General features: G+C 35.1%; 1 long non-coding RNA gene and 1 other non-coding gene across 2 annotated transcripts; both read left to right on the forward strand.

Moving 5' to 3' along the window:
• Window positions 1-2,961: 2,961 nt before the first annotated feature.
• LOC128131872 (uncharacterized) lies at window positions 2,962-6,636 on the forward strand. The gene is made up of 3 exons (XR_008229794.1): window positions 2,962-3,142; window positions 5,112-5,176; window positions 6,021-6,636. It is a non-coding gene; the product is annotated as an uncharacterized LOC128131872 (long non-coding RNA).
• Window positions 6,637-13,385: 6,749 nt separating this feature from the next.
• Window positions 13,386-13,492, forward strand: LOC111921712 (small nucleolar RNA R71). Its single transcript, XR_002860251.1, has one exon. It is a non-coding gene; the product is annotated as a small nucleolar RNA R71 (small nucleolar RNA).
• The last annotated feature ends 10,701 nt before the right edge of the window (window positions 13,493-24,193 follow it).

The raw sequence follows: 24,193 nt of genomic DNA on the forward strand, positions 1-24,193 counted from the left end.
CTAGTTCCAAAACACAATCCTCCTAACAACTGTGGTGTCGAGGAAATAATTCCATTGACAACTGAACAAGTTACTTCTGAGTTTTCATGGGCATCCTTAGATGATAATGTTGAAACCTCAAGTAATACTTCTTCAAATTCATATGAATCGAATTCCCAAGTGATATCCAAAACAACCTTGGTACCAATCAAGCCTAATTTTAACAATCCATCCATAGGTCAAACTTCCAAGTCAACATCTGACCAAAGGAAGAAACCCTCCTTGAATAGAAAAGATGTCGTTGATCCTAAAAGGGGAGCCAAAAGTGCCCTTAAAAAGGAAGTTAGGTCAAGACAAAGTTCTAGGTTTCTTGAAAACTCTGAAAAGAATATATCTCGGAATGTCATCACATCGTCATCTTGGAATTACAACACCTCTGGGCCTGTCAAGATAATTAAAAGACCAACTAATCTTCCTAGTCAATCAGAACCTAAGAAAGTTGTCAATCACACTCCAAATAGACTTGTTAAAAACGCTCAATTAATCATAACTAACACTCCTCAGACTTTGTCATGTATCTTTATAGCCAAGTCTGATGATACAATTTTCACACCTCAACAGTTTCAAAAACAAATGTACCATCAAACAAAAAACAAAGTTTTCAGAAACATGTTTCTTGGATATCTTCATACACAAAAACTTGTTTGGAAAGTAAAAAATCCCAAATATGAGAATGAAACTCCGAGAGACAAAGTGGTTTTCACCATCCCAAATGTCAATAGTCCAAGAAAAGTTGTTCCAAAGCAACATATCATTGAATATGATTATTAGATTGATGAGAAAACTATGGCATTCTATTTGTTCCCCAAAGTATCTCGGAACAAATCCGACATAACTATAGTTGTTCGAAAGTCACCACAAAATTCTGAAGCACGTGCCCCTGTCCTAAAATCTAACTCGGAGCCTAAAACTCCATCACTCAATAATTTTGTAGGCATTCTGTGCTTCAGAGCAAGAAACAGTATGACATCATCACCTATGGAAATTTCTCCATGTCGAAGGACTTTCTGCGAGATACCAAACTTTCTCCAAATGCTAGTTACATAACATACGACAACAACTCCAATTCTCAAATACGTGGTTATGGAATCCTCACCTATGGAAATTTCTCCATGTCGAACGTGGCTTACATGGCTCATTTAAAGCATAATTTGATTAGTGTGGCTCAACTCACTGCCTCAAATCGTCGAGTTGGCTATGTCATGATTGAAGATCGGAAGAAATGTTTGATCAATTATAATCGCAACAAGAATATGTACCCACTCGACATCAACATGATTATTGGCAAACCTCAGCTATGTCTACTTTCTATAGGCGTTTTCTGACGTTAGTTGGTTATGGCACAAAAGGCTTGCTCATTTTAATTTCAGGTATGTGAATGATCTTGTTTCTGGTGAAATGGTGAGAGGACTGCCACTCCTCAAGTTTGAAAATGACCATTTATGTGATGTGTGTAAGTATGGGAAGGAATCGAAGAAGGGTCATCCTGTTATTAATAAAAAATCTATCTTCGAACCATTGGAATTGTTGGAATAGTGTCTAAGGCTACAACTTTATTTGGCAAGTATTTGACCCGGTTTTGCATGGTCCTTTTGGGTTGCCTTCACCATAGCAACTTGACAGGATGATTTATAATGAGAGAAGAAATATTATTAATATATTATAAGTATAATATAAGGAATAATAATATTGTTATTTGATTAATATAAGTCATAAATTAATTAAGAATTAATTTGGTGACTTAAAGAGATTAATTAAACAAAGGGGTATAAACTGTCAATTGTTTGATAGTTGCACTTTGGGCTAGATATCCTTTAAGGATAAGGGGTGGATGATTTCTAGGGCTTAGGATAGCCATAAAATCGTCCAAGGCTTATCATGGAAGGATTTGGATTGCTTAGGGCTTAAGTTATCCAATTAGGGTTTAAGGGTGAAACCCTAAGAGCCTTACAAGTATAAATAGACCTCTAGGGCTGAGGGAATTCGGTACTCTTGTCTCTAAAGAATCCCTGGCCGATTTCATCCTCTCTCCTCTCTCCTAAATCATCTTCTTGCTAGTTGGTGTTTGTAAGTGTGACAACCGTCAAATTTCGAGTCGGTTCTAGATTTGACTAGACTTAGTTGCACATATAGGCACTACACGTACTAGACTTAGTAACTGGAAGCTAAGTTATAACCTACTAGAAACTTGGAAAAAATTAGAATCAATGGATAGTGTACTTAGATTTCACATTGATATGTGAATTCTACATCTACTGAGCTGTAGTGACTATCCATATTTGGGTCACTCTTTGACTCGAACAACATTTCATGAATCATATACACACATCATGCACTTGACCTAGTAGTAGAAATTAGGTCAAAGTCACATAGAAACTTAAGTCAAAGTTGAAGACTAGGACTAGTATACTTGATTCCTCAATTTCGCTTGAATCTCAGAATCACTACATAGAATGCCAATAAACCGATAAAAATAAATTACAAACATTATTTCTAACTTGAATAAGAGTTAGAAAACACAAAAATAATTTGAAGTCTCAAAATTTAATTAATTTTGATATCCAAGACTTACAAACTCTCAAAAACCCTAAATGCCCTAAAAACTCATATTCACAAACTTTAACCTTAAAAATTCTATAAAAATAATTATGAAGCTTCTAATATTATCTTATAATAATTAAAATTATAAAAATGCATTTAAGGAAATAAAATTGAACTCATTAACAATTACTCTTAATTTATAAGTCAAAAATCAAGAGTTATATGCATAAAAACTAGGTTAAGGTGCACACTTTATAAAAAGTTGGATAATTTTTATAAAAGATTTGAATTTTTATAAAGAAAAATGAAGGAGAGAGGGATATTATACCCTCAAAAGTCGGATTCCCCTCTCTCTCCTTTGTCTCCTCTTCCCAACACACTCAATCAATCCCCCCTACACTCCATCTTCTCTCTCACTCTACCCCTCATTCTCTTTCACACTCTTCATCACCACCACTCCATTTCTCTCTTCATTTCTCCATACTCACGAAATTTTCCAGAGAATAAGTCCAAGAACACACCTCATACTCAAAATCTTCATCATCTAATGGTGTTCATTAAGGTAGAACACGATTTCCTTTCATTTTCCTTCAAGTTTTCATGGATTTTCTTGCATTTCTTTGTTCTTCTACAGCATTCTAATGAAAGATCATGAACACATAAACATACACACACACACACACACAAACTCAAGGTTTTGATGATGATGGTGGTAGGATTTCACCCAAAAACAACATGCATGTTGTTAATGGTGAAATCCAAGGACCAAAACCTAAGTCAAAATCAACATAATGCCCTTTTATACAAGTTTTGGGTAAAAATCACCACATACATCCAAAGTTTTCTATCAAAAAAGATTTTTGAACATTTCAAACTCATGAGTGGTCTTCAAAACAACATGCATGTGATGATCTTCAAGCTTAGATGCTTGATGATCAAAGTTGTTGTTAAAAAACTTTCAAATATGTTAATGAAAGATTTATTTCAAATTAAATATCTAAAAATCATTTTCTGACCAAATCCGATTTTTCCCAGATTCTCATCAACAAAATAAGATGCTCTGTAAATTTCCAGAAGATAATTCATTTTCTCGAATTATTATAATTAATGCAATAAAATAGGGTAATAAATCATATAAAATACTTCCAGAGGTCTATAAATTCAGAATAAATTCGTGGATGACCCCTACGGTGACTAATAACCTCTCATTAAATTTCACCAATTTATGTTGCAGTTTAGTATGATTTTCTATTTTCTTTTTTTTTGGGTATAATAAATCACAAAACCACTTTACGAAGTGTGAAAATTGTATCTAACAATTTTTGCAGCTCTTACCTGTGGTGGGAGACTAAGAAAAATAAATTCAGAATTTTTCAACATGTCTTCCTATTTTTCCTAATTTTTGGTAATTATAATGGCCTAAAAATAGGAAAAATAGTTATAATCATCCAAAATTCATGAAATTTGACCAGAACATCATGTTGTACAGTAGGAGGTTACCAAAAGTTTTTGATGATTTTTCTCAACTGTATACTATTTTTCTCCTATTTTCTAAGGTTAAATACACTTAAATACACATAAATACCCAAAACCGAATTATACAATATGAAAACAACTTTTGGTATTTTTTTCCAGATTACCTACACTGTAAATGATGTTACAAAAAAATGTTGGTAATTTACTTTAACTGTTTAATAATTATTCTCCAATTAATGATTATTTAAGAGGATAAAACAAAGAAAAATAGAAAGACTAATTTAAAAATATCTTTTATATTTTTCACAGCTTCTACATGTATAATAAAAGTGTTACAAAAGTTTTGGGCAATTTTGGAAACTGTTTCCTATTTATTTCAATTTTTATTTGAATAAATGCTCAAAAATCAGAAAATTTGGTTAACCAGTTTAGAAATAAATTTTTATGTTTTTCCCAGCTTAATAATGTTTAATAAAAGTAATACAAAAAGTTTGGGTAATTTCGGAAACTGATTTCTATTTTTCATGAATTTGTATCTAGTGAATTAAATATAAGAAAATTGGTTATACATATCTATAAACCATGAAAATTTATCTGGAAGTCTTTTAATATATTTAGAACCAAAATCTGAAGTTTGGTCATTTTTATTAACTTTTTACTATTTTTCCATGATTTTATGATTATTCAAGGAATTAAATGGTGAAAAATAATTAGACAAATCAAAAAGTCAAGAAAATTTATCTTAAGGTCTTTGACTTCAATTAAAACTGAAATGCAAACTTTGGGAAATTTTAGAAGTAAATTGATTTAGTTTTTGAATATTTAATCATTGGAACACTTCTAAAATGTTAAATATTAACATTTCAATAATGGAAATTTTTCCACTTAAATTGTTATATAACAATTGATTCTTTGACACTTAATTTCCACAGAAAAATGTTTGTAACTTATCAATATTAAATTTGGACACAATATTGACATAATTCTATTGTAGTAGTATGTATACTAGTGTTAGATTTCGATTAGAGACTCATTAGTGTGTAACATCGTTGTAGGAAAACGATAGTAGTACCAGTGGAGCGTAGATCAATGCATCATTTGCATCATCTCAATGCATATTGTGAGTATTCACGCACTCCCCTATTTTCAGTTTTTATGTTTTGGGGTGGAAAATCATGTCCAGAAAAACTATTATTTGCATGTTGTATTTAAATTGATTTGTATTAAACATGATTGCTATTGTATTGCTATGTCTCTCCATGTATGCCTATGCAACACGGAACATGAGAACTTATCGTACTAAGGCCCTTCCCTTATCTCTAACCATTAACTCTTTGAGCCAATGGTCATTATGGATAGCGCTATTAGGAATTGACAACTCCTCACTTGCCCTATTGCTGGAGTGCATGATACCATATTCATCTATGGAACGATAAGCATAGATCTCGATAGGGCTTCAGTCATAGGTTTGGTTGAGACTCATTGTTTGCTCATACACATACAAACTCGTTTCTCGTTATAGCAATAAACTTGTTATCAATAATAGCAATCAACTTGTTTCTCATTATAGCAATGAACTTGGTATCTCATTATAACAACAAACTTTTGTTACTAAATACTTATTTACTTGTTTTAGCAACAAACTTGGTTGCTTCTTATAGTAACAAACTTGTTTGCTCCTTGTAGCAATGAAACTTGATTACTCATTTTAGTAACAAACTTTATTTCCCATGAGGATATGATCGTTGCATTTCTTTTGGGCAACATACTTTATTTCTCATGGTGACAAAGAACTCTGAACTTTGTTTATACAAACTTATTTACTCATTTTAACAATATACTTTTGTTATTGGAAACTCTTATCAAAACTTTGATTTCGATTCATGAAAGCAATATTATTTTCAAACTTGTGAGTAGTCACCAACTATTTTCATAGTTGACGCTCGTTTTACATGCTTTTTCAGGAATTATCGAGTAAGTGGCACTTAGGGACACTTCACTTTTAGGAGCATTCGCATGTGTTGTATTTATATTTTCATTGTAATTTCTTGTAAAAGTTGTTCAAACCCATTGTAAGTTTGTAATGATTTTTAATACTATGGTTGGTGTTGTCTTTTAACTTTTGCTATGAAACCCTTTATATTGCCACGCCTCGTGTTTCCGCTTTAGCGGGGTGTGACAGTAAGCCATTAGAGGAGTGACAATTGTGACTCTAAAGCCTCAAGGACAACAAGATCAAGCAAGTGATTCAAGGTAAACTTCTAATCTCTGATTTCATATTGTTGTTATTGTATATTAGCCATTAGAAGTCTTGGATTCAATGTACGTTCAATTAGAGAAACCTAGATCCAAGCATTAGGGTTGCATGTGCACATAGGAATGTTCATATGGCTTAAACCCATCAGTGGTATCAGAGCCAAGATTGGTTTCTATTGAATTAATACTTTGATTGCTTGTTTGTTACTAAAAAATTCGTTTTTTTGTTCTCTGCCTGCTCAACTCGACGTGTCCCATGGTGGTTCTCGGCGAGTAGGCTCAACTCGGCGAGTCCATCTGGGAACTCGGCGAGTTCGAGCGTCAGAATATGATAACTTCGGGATTTCTTGCTGTTTATCTTTGAGATACTTGCCTTTTTCATATTAGATCAATATAAATATGATTTTATGATAAATATGATGATATTCTTGACCTAATTGAAGATATTTATCAATTAATAAAATATTTGTTTCGTTATGTGATAATTGATTAATTATTTTATTTTAATTGGTAAATTGTTTTGCAAGAAATCATTAACTAAATCAAATATGGATAATTATGTGATTAATTGTTAGTTTGAATTATTTGTTATTTGATCCTCTATGTTTTAAAAGTTTAAAACTTGCCCTCAAGTTTTGAAATTTATATTTTGTGATTAAAAGTTTAATTTAGGAAAATTTAAATTTCAAACCTTTGAATTTTACAAGTTTAAAATTCAACCCTATACTAATATAATAATATACAAGACTAATATATATATATATATATATATATATATATATATATATATATATATATATATATATATATATATATGTATGTATGTATGTATATGTATAATTAAAATGCTAGTCTTACCGTTAGTAGGCCTCATTTACGAAGCCGGTCTATAAGGTGGGTATAAGGTTGCTGCCTATAAAATGGCGCTTAATGGGTGAACACTCTCACCCACCGCTTGCTTGATCGGTGGAGGGTCGTTAGCCGAACGAGTAGGATATGAAAACTCTCTCTACTCATTAATAAGTATAATGAACCTATAAAGTAACTACATGTTTTCAAAAATTTCCCAATCTTAGTTACTTTAGGAAAAGTGAATTGATGCAATCCCATGAAATTACACTTTGCACCCTTGCGAAGAAGTTAGTGGAGCGTGTGTGGTTTACCGGCACACTAATTGGTTCTAAGCAAAGGTGGCAAAGGGTGGTTCATTGTTTATCATAGTTCGATGGAGCGTGTGTGGTATACCGGCACGTCGAATAGGTGATTGTTACAATGAAGGCACCATGTGAATTTGCATGGTAATTCACACCCACTTTGTGATCCTCGGTATCCCAGTCACAAACGAGAGGGGCATATCGAGATTTAAGCATGCCATTGAAAATTTTCAATGAATCTCATCTAAACCTAGGAATTCATAATACATTTAGACTTAAAGTTATGTTTTATGGTGGAGAATTAGTGAATCGTCATTCACTTACCTTCAAAATGCTTGCATGTTAGATTACGGTATCCCTTTTCTAATGTGTAAATATTGTTGTTGGATCCTAGCCCTAATTTTCTTATTGGGTAATTATTAGGGATTCAAAATTCTAATCTATCTTTGTCCTTTCTATTTGTAGATGTCGAACGCGAACAATGCTGCTGCTAGCTCGTTCACATTGATGAGCCTTTGTCAAAAGGTGACTTTCGATGGGACGAACTTTAGCGAATGGATAAGATACATTCGCACTATTGCTCGCTATGAGGACAAAGAGTATGTCCTCGATGAGAAGCTCGAGAAGATCAACCTAGAAATCGCTACTCCGGCTGAAATCACCGCTTTTGAAACTCATGAGCGTGATGCAACGAAGGTACATTTCATCATGATAGCCACCATGATTTCGAATTCCATAAGTCCTATGAGGACATGTATCCGTACGAAATGCACCAAGACTTGTTGGAGCGATACCACCAAAACGCGAGGCAAGAGCGTTACGAGATTTTCACTAACATGATTTCCGCCAAGATGGGTCTTGGAGAGTCTCTTACCGTGCACCTGCAAAAGATGCAAAGGTATGTCGATCGTCTTCGCAAGTTGAATGTTGACTTTGGGGAAGACTTGGCGATCGACATGGTGCTTCACTCTTTGCCTCCGTGCTACAACCAATTTAGGATGACCTATCACATGAACAAGGAAGAGGTCACCCTAAGTAAGCTCCAAGGTCTCCTTAGGGTTGCTGAAAGCAACCTCAAGGACAAGTCCGTTGCACCCACTCCCAATCCACTAGTTGCTCCTGTTTTGGCCATTGGGCAAGGAAGAGGCAAGAAAAGGAAGGCTCCGTCTAAGAGCCACCACAAAGGAAAGTCCCGAGATGGTTCCTCTTCTAGTGTGTATCGACGTGGGAATTCCCTTTCTTGACTCTCTATCACTCTTATAACCCTTTTGACTCTATAACTCTAACCCTCCTATGCAAGCATTCCTAATTCAATTCTGAAACATAATCAAGGCAATCACACATTAAGCAAAACAGTAGAAAGTCTTAACACATTCAAACAAACCAATTAAAAACAAAAAAAATAATAATAAAAATTGAAAATTGTTTAATAAAAACGCAAAGAAATTAATCCTCCTCCTCGTCATGATCCGGCGCTGTTCCACTTCCTCCCACACCACTCCTTCCTATACTAATCACCTCTTCCCACGATGGAATATATGGAAAGTTACCACCATCGATATGCGGTATGTTGAAGTTGTCTAAAAGCCGGATATGTGATTGATTGCTAAAATTAATGCCCCGTGCCATTTGATCTTGTAACCGCCTCATCTCCACATTGTACCAATCCATTGGTACTTCTTCATTGTCAACCGGAATCACCGGCGGCTCTTCCTCCACATCCCGCTCCCTCCTCGATCGGACCCTCCTTCCCGGTGCTTCGGGACCAACTACCGGATCATCATGCGGAATAGCATAATGACCACCACCATAGTCTTCAATAATCCTGGCCCACCGGAAAAGAATCGGATTGAATGGAGGTGTAGGAATCATCGTCATAAAGTTCCATGCACCACGGGTCATCAACCCAAACAAGTTGGCTAGCCGGGTGACAAACATACCACCATTAATTCGAGAAGTATTGCGATCCTTGACCGCACCCTCCGATAGATATGAAGCCAAACACCAAGGAATATTGCAAAAAATGCCGGGTGTGATAATGCTCCATAAGTAGAAGACATCAAGGTTAGAAACCTTGTCATCATCCTTCCTTTGGTTAATAGTGGATGAGATGATACGATGAATAAGGCGGTGTGTAGGCGATCGAATGCCCCCCTCTTGTGCCGATTTCGAAATATAAACCTTGTTGCCAATCGTGTTCCACCAACCCGTGCTCGTCACTCCATCGGGAAACACCATGTGGGATTTCTCCAAAAAGGCCCGAAAGATAGCTATCGAGACCAAGGGCTGGTCATAAATTCCCAATCGACAGGCAAGGTCGATCACTGAACATTGATGAAATTCACCCCTAAGGCAGAAACTAAAACTTGCTGGGTGATAACAATCCACACCCCCCATGAAAGATACCGTGGAGAAGAACTCTAGGCATAGCTCCAAATACACCGACTCTTTAATTCGAAAGACCCGACTCCACCCCTCACAAATCATCGTTTCTCCTTCGTGGGTAAACTCCTTTAAAAGATAAGGAGCTAACTCCTCTTCATAGCGTACACTTTGCAACCAATCCCAATCTATCCTATTGGGCACGTAAATTTCTTTTTTCCTTATGTCGGCCAACTTCTTCTTCCACTTCCGCATCGTTGAAGCGGACTCGATTTGTGGGAAATTCAACCAAGGAAAGTCCCCTTGGTGTCCACTAGAACTTTGCCTCCTGTTGAACATTACTTCTGCAAAACAAAGATACAAAACCCAGAAACATAGATTATAATTAATAGAAGTCATGCACATGTTCCCCGACTCGACTCGTCGAGTCCATGTATGACTCGGTGAGTAGCAAGAACTGCACGAGTCAGTCGGCGGGTCGGTCTAAATTGGACCTTGAAACCTCAAAATTACTTCAAGGGTTTTGTCTAGACACATGTTTATAAGGTATTAGGCAAGAATAAGCATGCAAAACATCATAATTCATGAAAAATCGAAACCCTAGAAATTTACTATTTTTCAAAATCGTTTTTTTTCCTATGCAATTTCCATCATAGATAATCTTAGAATCATGCTTTTAACAGAAAAGAGGAAGAAATTAGTTACCTTTTGCGATGGAACTTGAATAAATTTGAAGAAAAATGAAGAGGAAAATGAATGCTTGAGAAAGAATTGAGAGAGAGGCGCACGGCGAGTGGGTTTTTTTTTATTCAAAAGAAACCGATTCTTTTAGGGTTAAAACCCTAGTTACCAGTTGTAAAAGTAATTCTTTCTATTATTTTTTTCTGTGAATAATACCGACTCGTCGAGTCGGGGTCAGACTCGGCGAGTCTGGTCGCGATGCCAATTTTTTCTGAAATCTATATGGACTCGTCGAGTCACAGTCAGACTCGGCGAGTCTCTTGCAAACAATTCAGAATTTTCAAAATTCTTGTCATTTATTTAGAAAAGAAAATTTATTTCACCCCACACTTAGTCCATATGCACTCTCAAGCAGACATATCCGATGAATTGGAGAATTAAAAGTCTAAAAACGAACGAAAAAATTTTCAAACAAAACTTAAAAAGGTAAAAGAAAGCAAACTCTAAATAACGGGTTGCCTCCCGCCAAACGCTTCTTTTTATGGAGTCGTTAGCTGGACTCCTTCCCGTCTACGTCTCGTCATCTTCCAGCATCGGGAATGCACGCCTAGTCTTCTGTGGTTTGTACTTCGTTTTGTAAGCGTGAATCTTCTTTTTGTAAGCCCGTTTTGATTCCTCTCTCTTCTTTTTCACAGCATCATCCTCAGCTGCTTGGGCTTCCATTCTCCTCTTTTTCTTTTTCACCCCATTCGTTTTCACCTTCTTTTTCACCTCTTTTCTTTCAAACTGAATTACTTCGTATTTTGTGAAGGTGCGTGCTCTAGGTTTGGTAATGGATGGTTGATCAGCCTCCACTTTCCTATCCTTTTCCTTCTCCTCTTTTTCTATTATTCCCCCATCTTCAAGTGGAATTGCATTAAGACATGCTATATAGGCGTGTTGAACTTCCATATCCATTTCTTCTTCTGTTGTTTGTTCTTTTAAAGAATGAGGAAAAATATCCAAATCCAAATTATACAGAGGACTAGCAACAAGCAGATCTAAATCGTCCGAGTTGTTATCAAATTCGAATGGACTCGTCGAGTCCAGTAAACTGACTCGGCGAGTCTGATCGTATTCCATCATTTCTTGGGTGTTTTCTGAGTCAGCTCCTTCCAATAGCTTTTATAACTCCTCCAAGTCCTTGTTAACATCTCCATCCTCTCCAGAATGTAGTAGAAACTTGCTTGGATCTTCTTCTTGCAAAAGTTCAAGTTCTTTTTGTAGTATCTCATCCTCCAAATGAATAAATGAGATTTCTCCCTTTCTTTCCTCTTCTTGCTTGGCTTCTGGTAAAGCTTTAAATATTAAGGACTCGTCACCTACCCTCAATGTTAGTGTAGATTCACATACATCAATTAAGGCACATGCGGTGTTTAAAAATGATCTCCCCAAAATGATTGGAATTTTGGGGCCTTCTTCCATGTCAACCACCACAAACTCTACTAGAAAGATAAACTTATCGACTTTAATGAGAAGATCCTCACAAACGCCTCATGGATGAATTGTCGTTTTGTCCGCCAAATGGATCTTCATATTTACCGGTCTTGGCTCCGGTAAATTCAACCTCTTAAAGAAAGAGAAAGGCATCAGATTGATGCTTGCACCCGAGTCGGTCAATGCTTGGGTGACAACTTCATTACCAAACTGGCACAGAATTATAATATTCCCCGGATCGCCCTTCTTTTCGGGTAGCTCCCTCAACATTATTTCCGCTACTTCAGCCAAGTCTTTCCTAGCAGCAAAGAGACCTTTCAGTAAGTTGAATGACTTGGGTGTTGTGAGCATTGTTTCTACAAATGGCACATTGACTTGGAGAGCTTTAACATGCTTCATAAGGGCTCTATAGGCTCAACCTTTTCCACAGGCATGGATTTGATTGGGAATGACAGAGGGGGATTATGTGCATTTAAAGGAATGACAGTTTTGTCATTTACGCATGAACTCTTCGAGTCCATTAGAGGGACTCGGCGAGTCATGTCGGGTTTTGCTGGAGCCGACTCTTCTGCCCTTTCTGTCTTCCTCTTGGAGATCCTCTGTGCATGTGTGAAAATTTCTTCATTGCTGGAGGTCACTGCACTAACATTCTCCATTCTCGGATTGGTTTCGGTATTACTTGTAAGTTGACCCGGTCTTCTTTCGTTCACTTGGTGTGCAAGCTGTCCCAGCTGTTTCTCAATGTTGAGAATGGATGCTTGCTGATTCCTTAGCATGTTTCTGGTCTCATGTATTGCAACATCATGATCATTGTGTCTCTTTTCAGACGTGGCTATGAATCTAGTGAACATTTCTTCCAAATCAACTTTCTTTTCTATCACCAGTTCATCCTTTTGATAGTATTCCCTCTCTTTTTGCTTGTATTTCTCTTCATTAGCCTTTTTATATTCTTCATATGGGTGCCATTCTTTCTTCGGTTTCCGCCAATTTTCGTCGTATCGATCGCCGCTTGAATAGAATACTTGAGCCTTTTTATTTCCATTCTCATCCAAATCACAATCCTTTGTGAGATGGGGCCCTCTACAATTCTCACATCCAACCCGAATAGCATGGATTGTTTGATCCATTTTTGTCATTCTTCTATCAAGACTATCAAGCTTAGCTATCACCGCCGCCATGCTATCATTTGCCGCGTTCACTACTCGCCGACTTACTTCGTTTCTTGGATTGTGGTATTCTCTAGAGTGCTTAGAGAATTCTTCAATTAGCTCCTTAATTACCGGGGGCACATTCTTCGTGAGAGGGCCTTGTGAATCGAGCAATTGCCTTGTAGTGAAATTGACTCCATCATAGAAAATGGAGACCTCTTGTTGGCTATGAAGGTCATGATGTGGGAAATTTCTAAGCAAATTCTTGTACCTTTCCCATGCTTCATAAAGAGATTCTCCGGGTTGTTGCTCAAAGTTGGCAATTGCTTTCTTTAGCTTGGCTATTTTGGAGGGCGGACAAAAGTGGTCTATGAATTCCTCTTTCATCTTGGCCCATGTGGTGACTGATCCGGGAGGTAGTGACTTTAGCCAATCCTTTGCAGCTCCTTTGAACGTGACTGGGAGCATGCGATGAAGCTGGGTCTCGCAGGGTACATTCGGTACATTGAAGTAGTCGGCCACATCATTCACTTCGTCCAAGTGCTTGTAGGCGTCTTCGTGATCCTTCCCATAAAAAAGGAATCTCCTTGAGTTGAGCGAGAATATGGCCTTTTAGTTCGAAAGTGGCGGTCGCGGGAATTGCGGGCTGCACAAGTCCCGGGCCGGTGTCATCGCACATCCTCTTCTTCCATTCCCCCATGGGGACTTCATCGATATTAGCCATAGTGATAACTAAATCGTCTTCAAACTCAGAGTCGTGCTCGAATGTGTGTTCTTCTTCTTCCTCGGTCTCGTATTCGATATCTTTGTGAATTGGGTCTTCAATTCTCAAAGAGGCACTGGATGCTCCGGATTTGCTGCTCCTCTTCTTGCTGAAAACGGACTTGAGGTTTTTGAGTGGCGAGTTCTTTGAAGAAGCGGATTCTCCAACGACTTTGCCTTTGCTCCTCCTTAGCGCGGATTCCGGGTCTTCAAGAGGGGGGACCAGAGGTGTATCAGATCCTCGGGTCATGAAACAGCTGTAAACAAAACAGAAAACGCATAAAAAGAACAAAAATAAATTAAAAAATTAAAGCTGAAACAACGATGTACTCGCCGAGTCGGAACGAGTGCACTCGGCGAGTTCAAGGCAAAAACAGAAAATTTTTCTAGTTACTCTAAACAAACGGAATTTTATTAAAACTAATTCTACTTATTGAATTACCTTTTAAATAACTTTGTGGGAGATAAATCCCACACAAAGGATCGATTAAATTAGAATTTAACGTTAATTTTTAGAACCGTACCCCGGCAACGGCGCCAAAAACTTGATGTGTACAAACTCACTTAGTTTTAAACCTACTTTTAATTGTAAAACAACACACAAAGGCAGTGAACCTATCAATGGTGGTATAATTGGATAAGTAGGGTATCAAACACAGGGAACGACAAATTAAAATTAAAAACTAATTCTATCTAAATTAATTAATAAAAATAGGGTTTCTCTAGTTTTTCAAGACTAGAAACTTGCTAACTATTACTAATTTAAGAACTAGAAAATAAAGACTTAACTAGATTCAATAATTGGAAAGGAACTTCTGTTTAGTTCAACTCAATTGATCCTATGGTTGATTTTAAGGTAATGGTGCAATGGATTAATTCTTTTGTTGGTTACCGATTCAAATGATTAGATTTGTATTCACTACACTAATCCTTAGCAAATAAACTAACTTAAACAGTGGCCAGTTGTCTAATTTAATTAGATTTACTAGATCAATTATTCGGGTTATTTTAGACTTGCAATAGTTAACTAATTTAATCTTTTAATTAACTTCTTGTTGATGGTCATCACACAAGCTTGCACATGAATTTACTCAATTCTCTTATTAACTCTAGTTTCATGTTCATTAATCCTAGACATATGGCATAGTGATCACATAGCATATGAGGTTAATAATCAATAGATGTTCATGCTAATCAATTATCTTCCTATTAACAGAAAATTAATTATTACTCACACACAAGGTTCTTTAGCAAGCTAAAATAACAAAAATTCACCAACTTAGAATTAATCCTACCAATCAATCAAACCATATTGTCAACTTTGTATCCCCAAACAGAAGTCTAAAGGTTTTAGCTCATAATTGAAGTAAATAACAGCAAACAAACAGAGTCAAATTGTTTAACCATAATGATAAAACAAAAGATTAAGTAGAATGATGGAATTTTGCCTCAATTCTTCTTCGGGATTGAATTCTAGCTTCTCTCGTTGTCTTCTAGGGTTTTTCTGCCTTCTTAATCGCAGCTAAACTCTTCTAAATCGTTCCAGAACTCCCCTCCATCGTTCTGAGGAGTTATCTTTATATATACGAATCGACTCGTCGAGTCAGGTGGCGACTCGTCGAGTCCATCTCTCAGTCCCCATATTGTGATAAGTCTCTGGGATCCTGAGTCTTTATCTTCTCGAATCTTCGATCAGACTCGCCGAGTAGTCGACCCTACTCGCCGAGTAGGTGTTATTTTTGGTGTTTTTCTTCTTTGTTCCATTCTCGATCTCTCAACCGCTTCTCCTGCTTCCTTCTGCTTCCGAGCTTCATTTTTGGACTGAAAATATAATTCAAACACTTTTAAGTACCTTTTGTCCATAAAATGCAATAATTTAGCTAATAAATGAATAAAAATCTATACTTAATATGAACTAAATATGCACATATCAAAATACCCCACACTTGACTTTTGCTTGCCCCCAAGCAAAACTAAATTTTAAAACATTAGAATCACATATGACAACTCCAATCTAACCTAGCCATTATGCCAAGACTGCAACGCATGCATTTGTGTCTAAAATTTTTCCTAAGGACCTCCCATATTCCAAATACTCACAATCCTCATAAACATTCGCCCACTCACCCCGAACTATGCTCATTTTATGCAACCCTCCAAATCCATCCCCAGAAAACCTCTTAACCTCAAGGTATTTTTAGTTGAGCAACCCAAGCATACATAATCTAGAATTACAATTTATGACACACCTATGGAATTTTTTTTTGAATTCTTCACTTCCTTGATAATTTGATCTTTAATTTCTTTGAATTCACCACCTTTATTGATTGTTTTGGTATCTTCAACTTTTGAATTTCTTGGAATTTTGATCTTTTGATCTTCACTTTATTTGCTCCAAAATTCTTACAACTTTTCTTGTAATTCTCTCTTTTTTTTTACATGTACCTCACTTTTTTCACTCAATAAACCTACATGCTTAAGCAGGGGCACTCAATCTCAACCTTTATTGGTTAATGATAACAATCTTCCTGGATACATTTCAGGTTTAGGCTGCTAAACATATTGCATCCCTCGGGCTGAGCAGGGTCGTGTTTTTGTCCCATGATTTCACTGGAATAAGGAAGCCACAAATGCACTAGAACGTATATAGGCTCAACTAAACATTTGGGTTTTCATGCAATCATCAACACAATTCTAACATGGAATCCTAATTTTACTTTACAAAAATTTCCTAAATTAAATCCTAAGTAATATTTTTGGTATGCAAATTTTTTTTTTAAATTAGCCTAAATTAAGATTCTAAATTTCCTAATGTATGACCAACCCCCTACCCCACACTTATTTTATGCAATGCCCTCATTGCATAGTATGCAAAAAACTAAAAATGCAAGTATATAGAGAATTAGAACAAACTCCCCTTGGGTAGCAGTCGATAGGTTGATAAATCTTCTTCAACTCCTTCTTCTCTTGACTTTAGCCATAGGAACAGCTCATCCATGGCTTGGGCATCAAAATCTCGTGTGGCAGCTCCAAATATACAGGAGAAACAGTGTAAGATCTTCAAAAATCGAAATGGAAGAAATAAGTGGTCAAGTGGTACACTCATCAGCATCAAATCAGCAGTCCCCTTTGTTTAAAAATGAATGACTCGTCGAGTCATTTATGTGACTCGTCGAGTATAAGTGCGGACAACTCCGTATGTGTGAGAATACTAGGCGACTCGTCGAGTCAGTTTAGTGCACTCGACGAGTAGATCGCTGGTCGAAAAAAATGGCATTCTGCATTTGTTCCAGCCTCTAATAAATCTTCAACATTTCTCCTCACTTCTGGACTTACTCGCTCATGTCCCTAAGGACCGGACTCGATACTTTGACTCTAATGCTTCCCTTTCTTGACTCTCTATCACTCTTATAACCCTCACTTAAAGTGCTATCTACACAATGTGATTTAATTTATCATAAACTTTCACCGCCTTCATTAGAAACAATGACTCTCTAATTATATATACTCTTCGAATATAGTTCTATTTTTGTAAGAGTAACCGTAGTAGTCATTATAGCCTCGGAGATTCTCAATCATTTTGAAATTTATTTTGTAGATGACACTTAAATAGCCTTTACATTCGAGAGGTACCAAAACTTCGTTGCCTACCCTTAATACGTATCTTTAGGAACTTACCCTTGATCATTTATTTTCTTTCATGCTACCCCTTCTTATTTCAAAATATATCTTTTCCAGATGTAGTAGCCAACCCGGAAGTGAACAAATTGTCCCTAATCTCTTCTTTATTAAGAGGCGAAGTTACACTTAGTGCAAATTTAGAATGCAACTTAAAGATCAATGCAGATTTAACGCTCAGTGCAGTTGGTGCATCATCGAAACTTATACTGCTCTCTTAATTCAGATAATATCTAACTAGATAATCTTTTCAACTAGGTCGCCATGGTCGGATCATGATTTCCATGATCAAAATTTCTTGTAATCTAGACTGTAGAACTTGAATTAAGGAAACATTAATTTGATTATAGCTAAAGATTTGGACTCTTCCCTTGAGGAATTAACCCAAAATAATCAAATAGCTCTTCAAGTCACCACCTCTAAAATTATACAATTTTATCCGGCTGAGTTCTAATAGAATGTGTCACGAATTGAATTTCGGGACGAAATTCTTTCAATTGGGGGAGACTGTGACAACCGCCAAAATTCGAGTCGGTTCTAGATTTGACTAGACTTATTTGCACATATAGGCACTACACGTACTAGACTTAGTAACTGGAAGCTAAGTTATAACCTACTAGAAACTTGGAAACAATTAGAATCAATGGATAATGTACTTAGATTTCACATTGATATGTGAATTCTACATCTACTGAGCTGTAGTGACTATCCATATTTGGGTCACTCTTTGACTCGAACAGCATTTCATGAATCATATACACACATCATGCACTTGACCTAGTAGTAGAAATTAGGTCAAAGTCACATAGAAACTTAAGTCAAAGTTGAAGACTAGGACTAGTATACGTGATTCCTCAATTTCGATTGAATCTCGGAATCACTACATAGAATGCCAATAAACCGATAAAAATAAATTACAAACATTATTTCTAACTTGAATAAGAGTTAGAAAACACAAAAATAATTTGAAGTCTCAAAATTTAATTAATTTTGATATCCAAGACTTACAAACTCTCAAAAACCCTAAATGCCCTAAAAACTCATATTCACAAACTTTAACCTTAAAAATTCTATAAAAATAATTATGAAGCTTCTAATATTATCTTATAATAATTAAAATTATAAAAATGCATTTAAGGAAATAAAATTGAACTCATTAACAATTACTCTTAATTTATAAGTCAAAAATCAAGAGTTTTATGCATAAAAACTAGGTTAAGGTGCACACTTTATAAAAAGTTGGATAATTTTTATAAAAGATTTGAAATTTTATAAAGAAAAATGAAGGAGAGAGGGATATTATACCCTCAAAAGTCGGATTCCCCTCTCTCTCCTCTGTCTCCTCTTCCGAACACACTCAATCAATTCCCCCTACACTCCATCTTCTCTCTCACTCTACCCCTCATTCTCTTTCACACTCTTCATCACCACCACTCCATTTCTCTCTTCATTTCTCCATACTCACGAAATTTTCTAGAGAATAAGTCCAAGAACACACATCATACTCAAAATCTTCATCATCTAATGGTGTTCATTAAGGTAGAACATGATTTCCTTTCATTTTCCTTCAAGTTTTCATGGATTTTCTTGCATTTCTTTGTTCTTCTACAACATTCTAATGAAAGATCATGAACACATAAACATACACACACACACAAACTCACGGTTTTGATGATGATGGTGGTAGGATTTCACCCAAAAACAACATGCATGTTGTTAATGGTGAAATCCAAGGACCAAAACCTAAGTCAAAATCAACATAATGCCCTTTTATACAAGTTTTGGGTAAAAATCACCACATGCATCCAAAGTTTTCCATCAAAAAAGATTTTTGAACATTTCAAACTCATGAATGGTCTTCAAAACAACATGCATGTGATGATCTTCAAGCTTAGATGCTTGATGATCAAAGTTGTTGTTAAAAAACTTTCAAATATGTTAATGAAAGATTTATTTCAAAATAAATATCTAAAAATCATTTTCTGACCAAATCCGATTTTTCCCAGATTCTCATCAACAAAATAAGATGCTCTGTAAATTTCCAGAAGATAATTCATTTTCTCGAATTATTATAATTAATGCAATAAAATAGGGTAATAAATCATATAAAATACTTCCAGAGGTCTATAAATCCGGAATAAATTCATGGATGACCCTTACGGTGAATAATGACCTCTCATTAAATTTCATCGATTTATGTTGCAGTTTAGTATGATTTTCGATTTGCTTTTTGTTTGGGTATAATAAATCACAAAACCAATTTAGGAAGTGTGAAATTGTATCTAAAAATTTTAGCAGCTCTTACCTATGGTGGGAGACTATGAAAAATAATTTCAGAATTTTTCATCATGTCTTCCTATTTTTCCCAATTTTTGGTAATTATAATGGCCTAAAAATAGGAAAAATAGTTATGATCATCCAAAATTCATGAAATTTTACCAGAACATCATGTTGTACAGTAGGAGGTTACAAAAATTGTTTGATGATTTTTCTCAACTGTATACTCTTTTTCACCTATTTTCTAAGGTTAAATACACTTAAATACACATAAATACCCAAAACCGGATTATACAATATGAAAACCACTTTTGGTATTTTTTTTCCAGATTACTTAAACTGTAAATGATGTTATAAATTTTTTTTGGTAATTTACTTTAACTGTTTAATAATTATTCTCCAACTAATGATTATTTAAGAGGATAAAACAAAGAAAAATAGAAAGACTAATTTAAAAATATCTTTTATATTTTCACAGCTTCTACATGTATAATAAAAGTGTTGAAAAATTTTTGGGCAATTTTGGAAACTGTTTCCTATTTATTTCAATTTTTATTTGAATAAATGCTCAAAAATCAGAAAATTTGGTTAAAAAGTTTAGAAATAAATTTTTATATTTTCCTATTTATTTCTATTTTTCATGAATTTGTATCTATTTAGAGAATTAAATATAAGAAAATTGGTTATACATATCTATAAACCATGAAAATTTATCTGGAAGTTGTTTAATATAGTTAGAACCAAAATCTGAAGTTTGGTCATTTTTATTAACTTTTTACTATTTTTCCATGAATTTATGATTATTCAAGGAATTAAATGGTGAAAATTAATTAGACACATCAAAAAGTCAAGAAAAATTATCTTAAGGTCTTTGACTTCAATTAAAACTGAAATGCAAACTTTGGGAATTTTTAGAACTAAATTGATTTAGTTTTTGAATATTTAATCATTGGAACACTTCTAAAATGTTAAATATTAACATTTCAATAATGGAAATTTTTCCACTTAAATTGTTATATAACAATTGATTCTTTGACACTTAATTTCCACAGAAAAATGTTTGTAACTTATCAATATTAAATTTTGATACAATATTGGCATAATTCTATTGTAGTAGTATGTATACTAGTGTTAGATTTCGATTAGAGACTCATTAGTGTGTAACATCGTTGTAGGAAAACGATAGTAGTACCAGTGGAGCGTAGATCAATGCATCATTTGCATCATCTCAATGCATATTGTGAGTATTCATGCACTCCCCTATTTTCAGTTTTTATGTTTTGGGGTGGAAAAGCATGTTCAGAAAAACTATTATTTGCATGTTGTATTTAAATTGATTTGTATCAAACATGATTGCTATTGTATTGCTATGTTTCTCCATGTATGTCTATGCAACACGGAACATGCGAACTTATCGTACTAAGGCCCTTCCCTTATCTCTAACCATTAACTCTTTAAGCCAATGGTCATTATGGATAACGCTATTAGGAATTGACAACTCCTTACTCGCCCTATTGCTGGAGTGCATGATACCATATTCATCTACGGAACGATAAGCATAGATCTCGACAGGGCTTCAGTCATAGGTTTGGTTGAGACTCATTGTTTGCTCATCCACATACAAACTCGTTTCTTGTTATAGCAATAAACTTGTTATCAATAATAGCAATCAACTTGTTTCTCATTATAGCAATGAACTTGGTATCTCATTATAACAACGAGCTTTTGTTACTAAATACTTATTTACTTGTTTTAGCAACAAACTTGGTTGCTTCTTATAGTAACAAACTTGTTTGCTCCTTGTAGCAATGAAACTTGATTGCTCATTTTAGTAACAAACTTTATTTCCCATGAGGATATGATCGTTGCATTTCTTTTGGGCAACATACTTTATTTCTCATGGTGACAAAGAACTCTAAACTTTGTTTATACAAACTTATTTACTCATTTTAACAATATACTTTTGTTATTGGAAACTCTTATCAAAACTTTGATTTCGATTCATGAAAGCAATATTATTTTCAAACTTGTGAGTACTCACCAACTATTTTCATAGTTGACGCTCGTTTTACATGCTTTTTCAGGAATTATCGAGTAAGTGGCACTTAGGGACACTTCACTTTTAGGAGCATTCGCATGTGTTGTATTTATATTTTCATTGTAATTTCTTGTAAAAGTTGTTCAAACCCATTGTAAGTTTGTAATGATTTTTAATACTATGGTTGGTGTTGTCTTTTAACTTTTGCTATGAAACCCTTTATACTGCCACGCCTCGTGTTTCCGCTTTAGCGGGGTGTGACAGTAAGCCATTAGAGGAGTGACAATTGTGACTCTAAAGCCTCAAGGACAACAAGATCAAGCAAGTGATTCAAGGTAAACTTCTAATCTCTGATTTCCTATTGTTGTTATTGTATATTAGCCATTAGAAGTCTTGGATTCAATGTATGTTCAATTAGAGAAACCTAGATCCAAGCATTAGGGTTGCATGTGCACATAGAAATGTTCATATGGCTTAAACCCATCAGTGGTATCAGAGCCAAGATTGGTTTCTATTGAATTAATACTTTGATTGCTTGTTTGTTACTAAAAAATTCGTTTTTTTTGTTCTCTGCCTGCTCAACTCGGCGAGTCCCATGGTGGTTCTCGGCGAGTAGGCTCAACTCGGCGAGTCCATCTGGGAACTTGGCGAGTTCGAGCGTCAGAATATGATAACTTCGGGATTTCTTGATGTTTAGCTTTGAGATACTTGCCTTTTTCATATTAGATCAATATAAATCCGATTTTATGATAAATATGATGATATTCTTGACCTAATTGAAGATATTTATCAATTAATAAAATATTTGTTTCCTTATGTGATAATTGATTAATTATTTTATTTTAATTGGTAAATTGTTTTGCAAGAAATCATTAAATAAATCAAAAATGGATAATTATGTGATTAATTGTTAGTTTGAATTATTTGTTATTTGATCCTCTATGTTTTAAAAGTTTAAAACTTGCCCTCAAGTTTTGAAATTTATATTTTGTGTTTAAAAGTTTAATTTAGGAAAATTTAAATTTCAAACCTTAGAATTTTACAAGTTTAAAATTCAACCCTATACTAATATAATATTACAAGACTAATATATATATATATATATATATATATATATATATATATATATATATATATATATATATATATATATATATATATATATGTATGTATGTATATGTATAATTAAAATGCTAGTCTTACCGTTAGTAGGCCTCATTCACGAAGCCGGTATATAAGGTGGGTATAAGGTTGCTGCCTATAAAATGGCGCTTAATGGGTGAACACTCTCACCCACCGCTTGCTTGATCGGTGGAGGGTCGTTAGCCGAACGAGTAGGATATGAAAACTCTCTCTACTCATTAATAAGTATAATGAACCTATAAAGTAACTACATGTTTTCAAAAATTTCCCAATCTTAGTTACTTTAGGAAAAGTGAATTGATGCAATCCCATGAAATTACACTTTGCACCCTTGCTAAGAAGTTAGTGGAGCGTGTGTGGTTTACCGACACACTAATTGGTTCTAAGCAAAGGTGGCAAAGGGTGATTCATTGTTTATCATAGTTCGATGGAGCGTGTGTGGTTTACCGGCACGTCGAATAGGTGATTGTTACAATGAAGGCACCATGTGAATTTGCATGGTAATTCACACCCACTTTGTGATCCTCGGTATCCCAGTCACAAATGAGAGGGGTATATCGAGATTTAAGCATGCCATTGAAAATTTTCAATGAATCTCATCTAAACCTAGGAATTCTCAATACATTTAGACTTAAAGTTATGTTTTATGGTGGAGAATTAGTGAATCGTCATTCACTTACCTTCAAAATGCTTGCATGTTAGATTACGATATCCCTTTTCTAATGTGTAAATATTGTTGTTGGATCCTAGCCCTAATTTTCTTATTGGGTAATTATTAGGGATTCAAAATTCTAATCTATCTTTGTCCTTTCTATTTGTAGATGTCGAACGCGAACAATGCTGCTGCTAGCTCGTTCACATTGATGAACCTTTGTCAAAAGGTGACTTTCGATGGGACGAACTTTAGCGAATGGATAAGATACATTCGCACTATTGCTCGCTATGAGGACAAAGAGTATGTCCTCGATGAGAAGCTCGAGAAGATCAACCCAGAAATCGCTACTCCGGCTGAAATCACCGCTTTTGAAACTCATGAGCGTCATGCAACGAAGGTACATTGCATCATGATAGCCACCATGATTTCGAATTCCAAAAGTCCTATGAGGACATGTATCCGTACGAAATGCACCAAGACTTGTTGG

This window comes from Lactuca sativa, chromosome 1, assembly GCF_002870075.4.
Source record: "Lactuca sativa cultivar Salinas chromosome 1, Lsat_Salinas_v11, whole genome shotgun sequence".
Classification (NCBI taxonomy): Eukaryota; Viridiplantae; Streptophyta; class Magnoliopsida; order Asterales; family Asteraceae; genus Lactuca; species Lactuca sativa.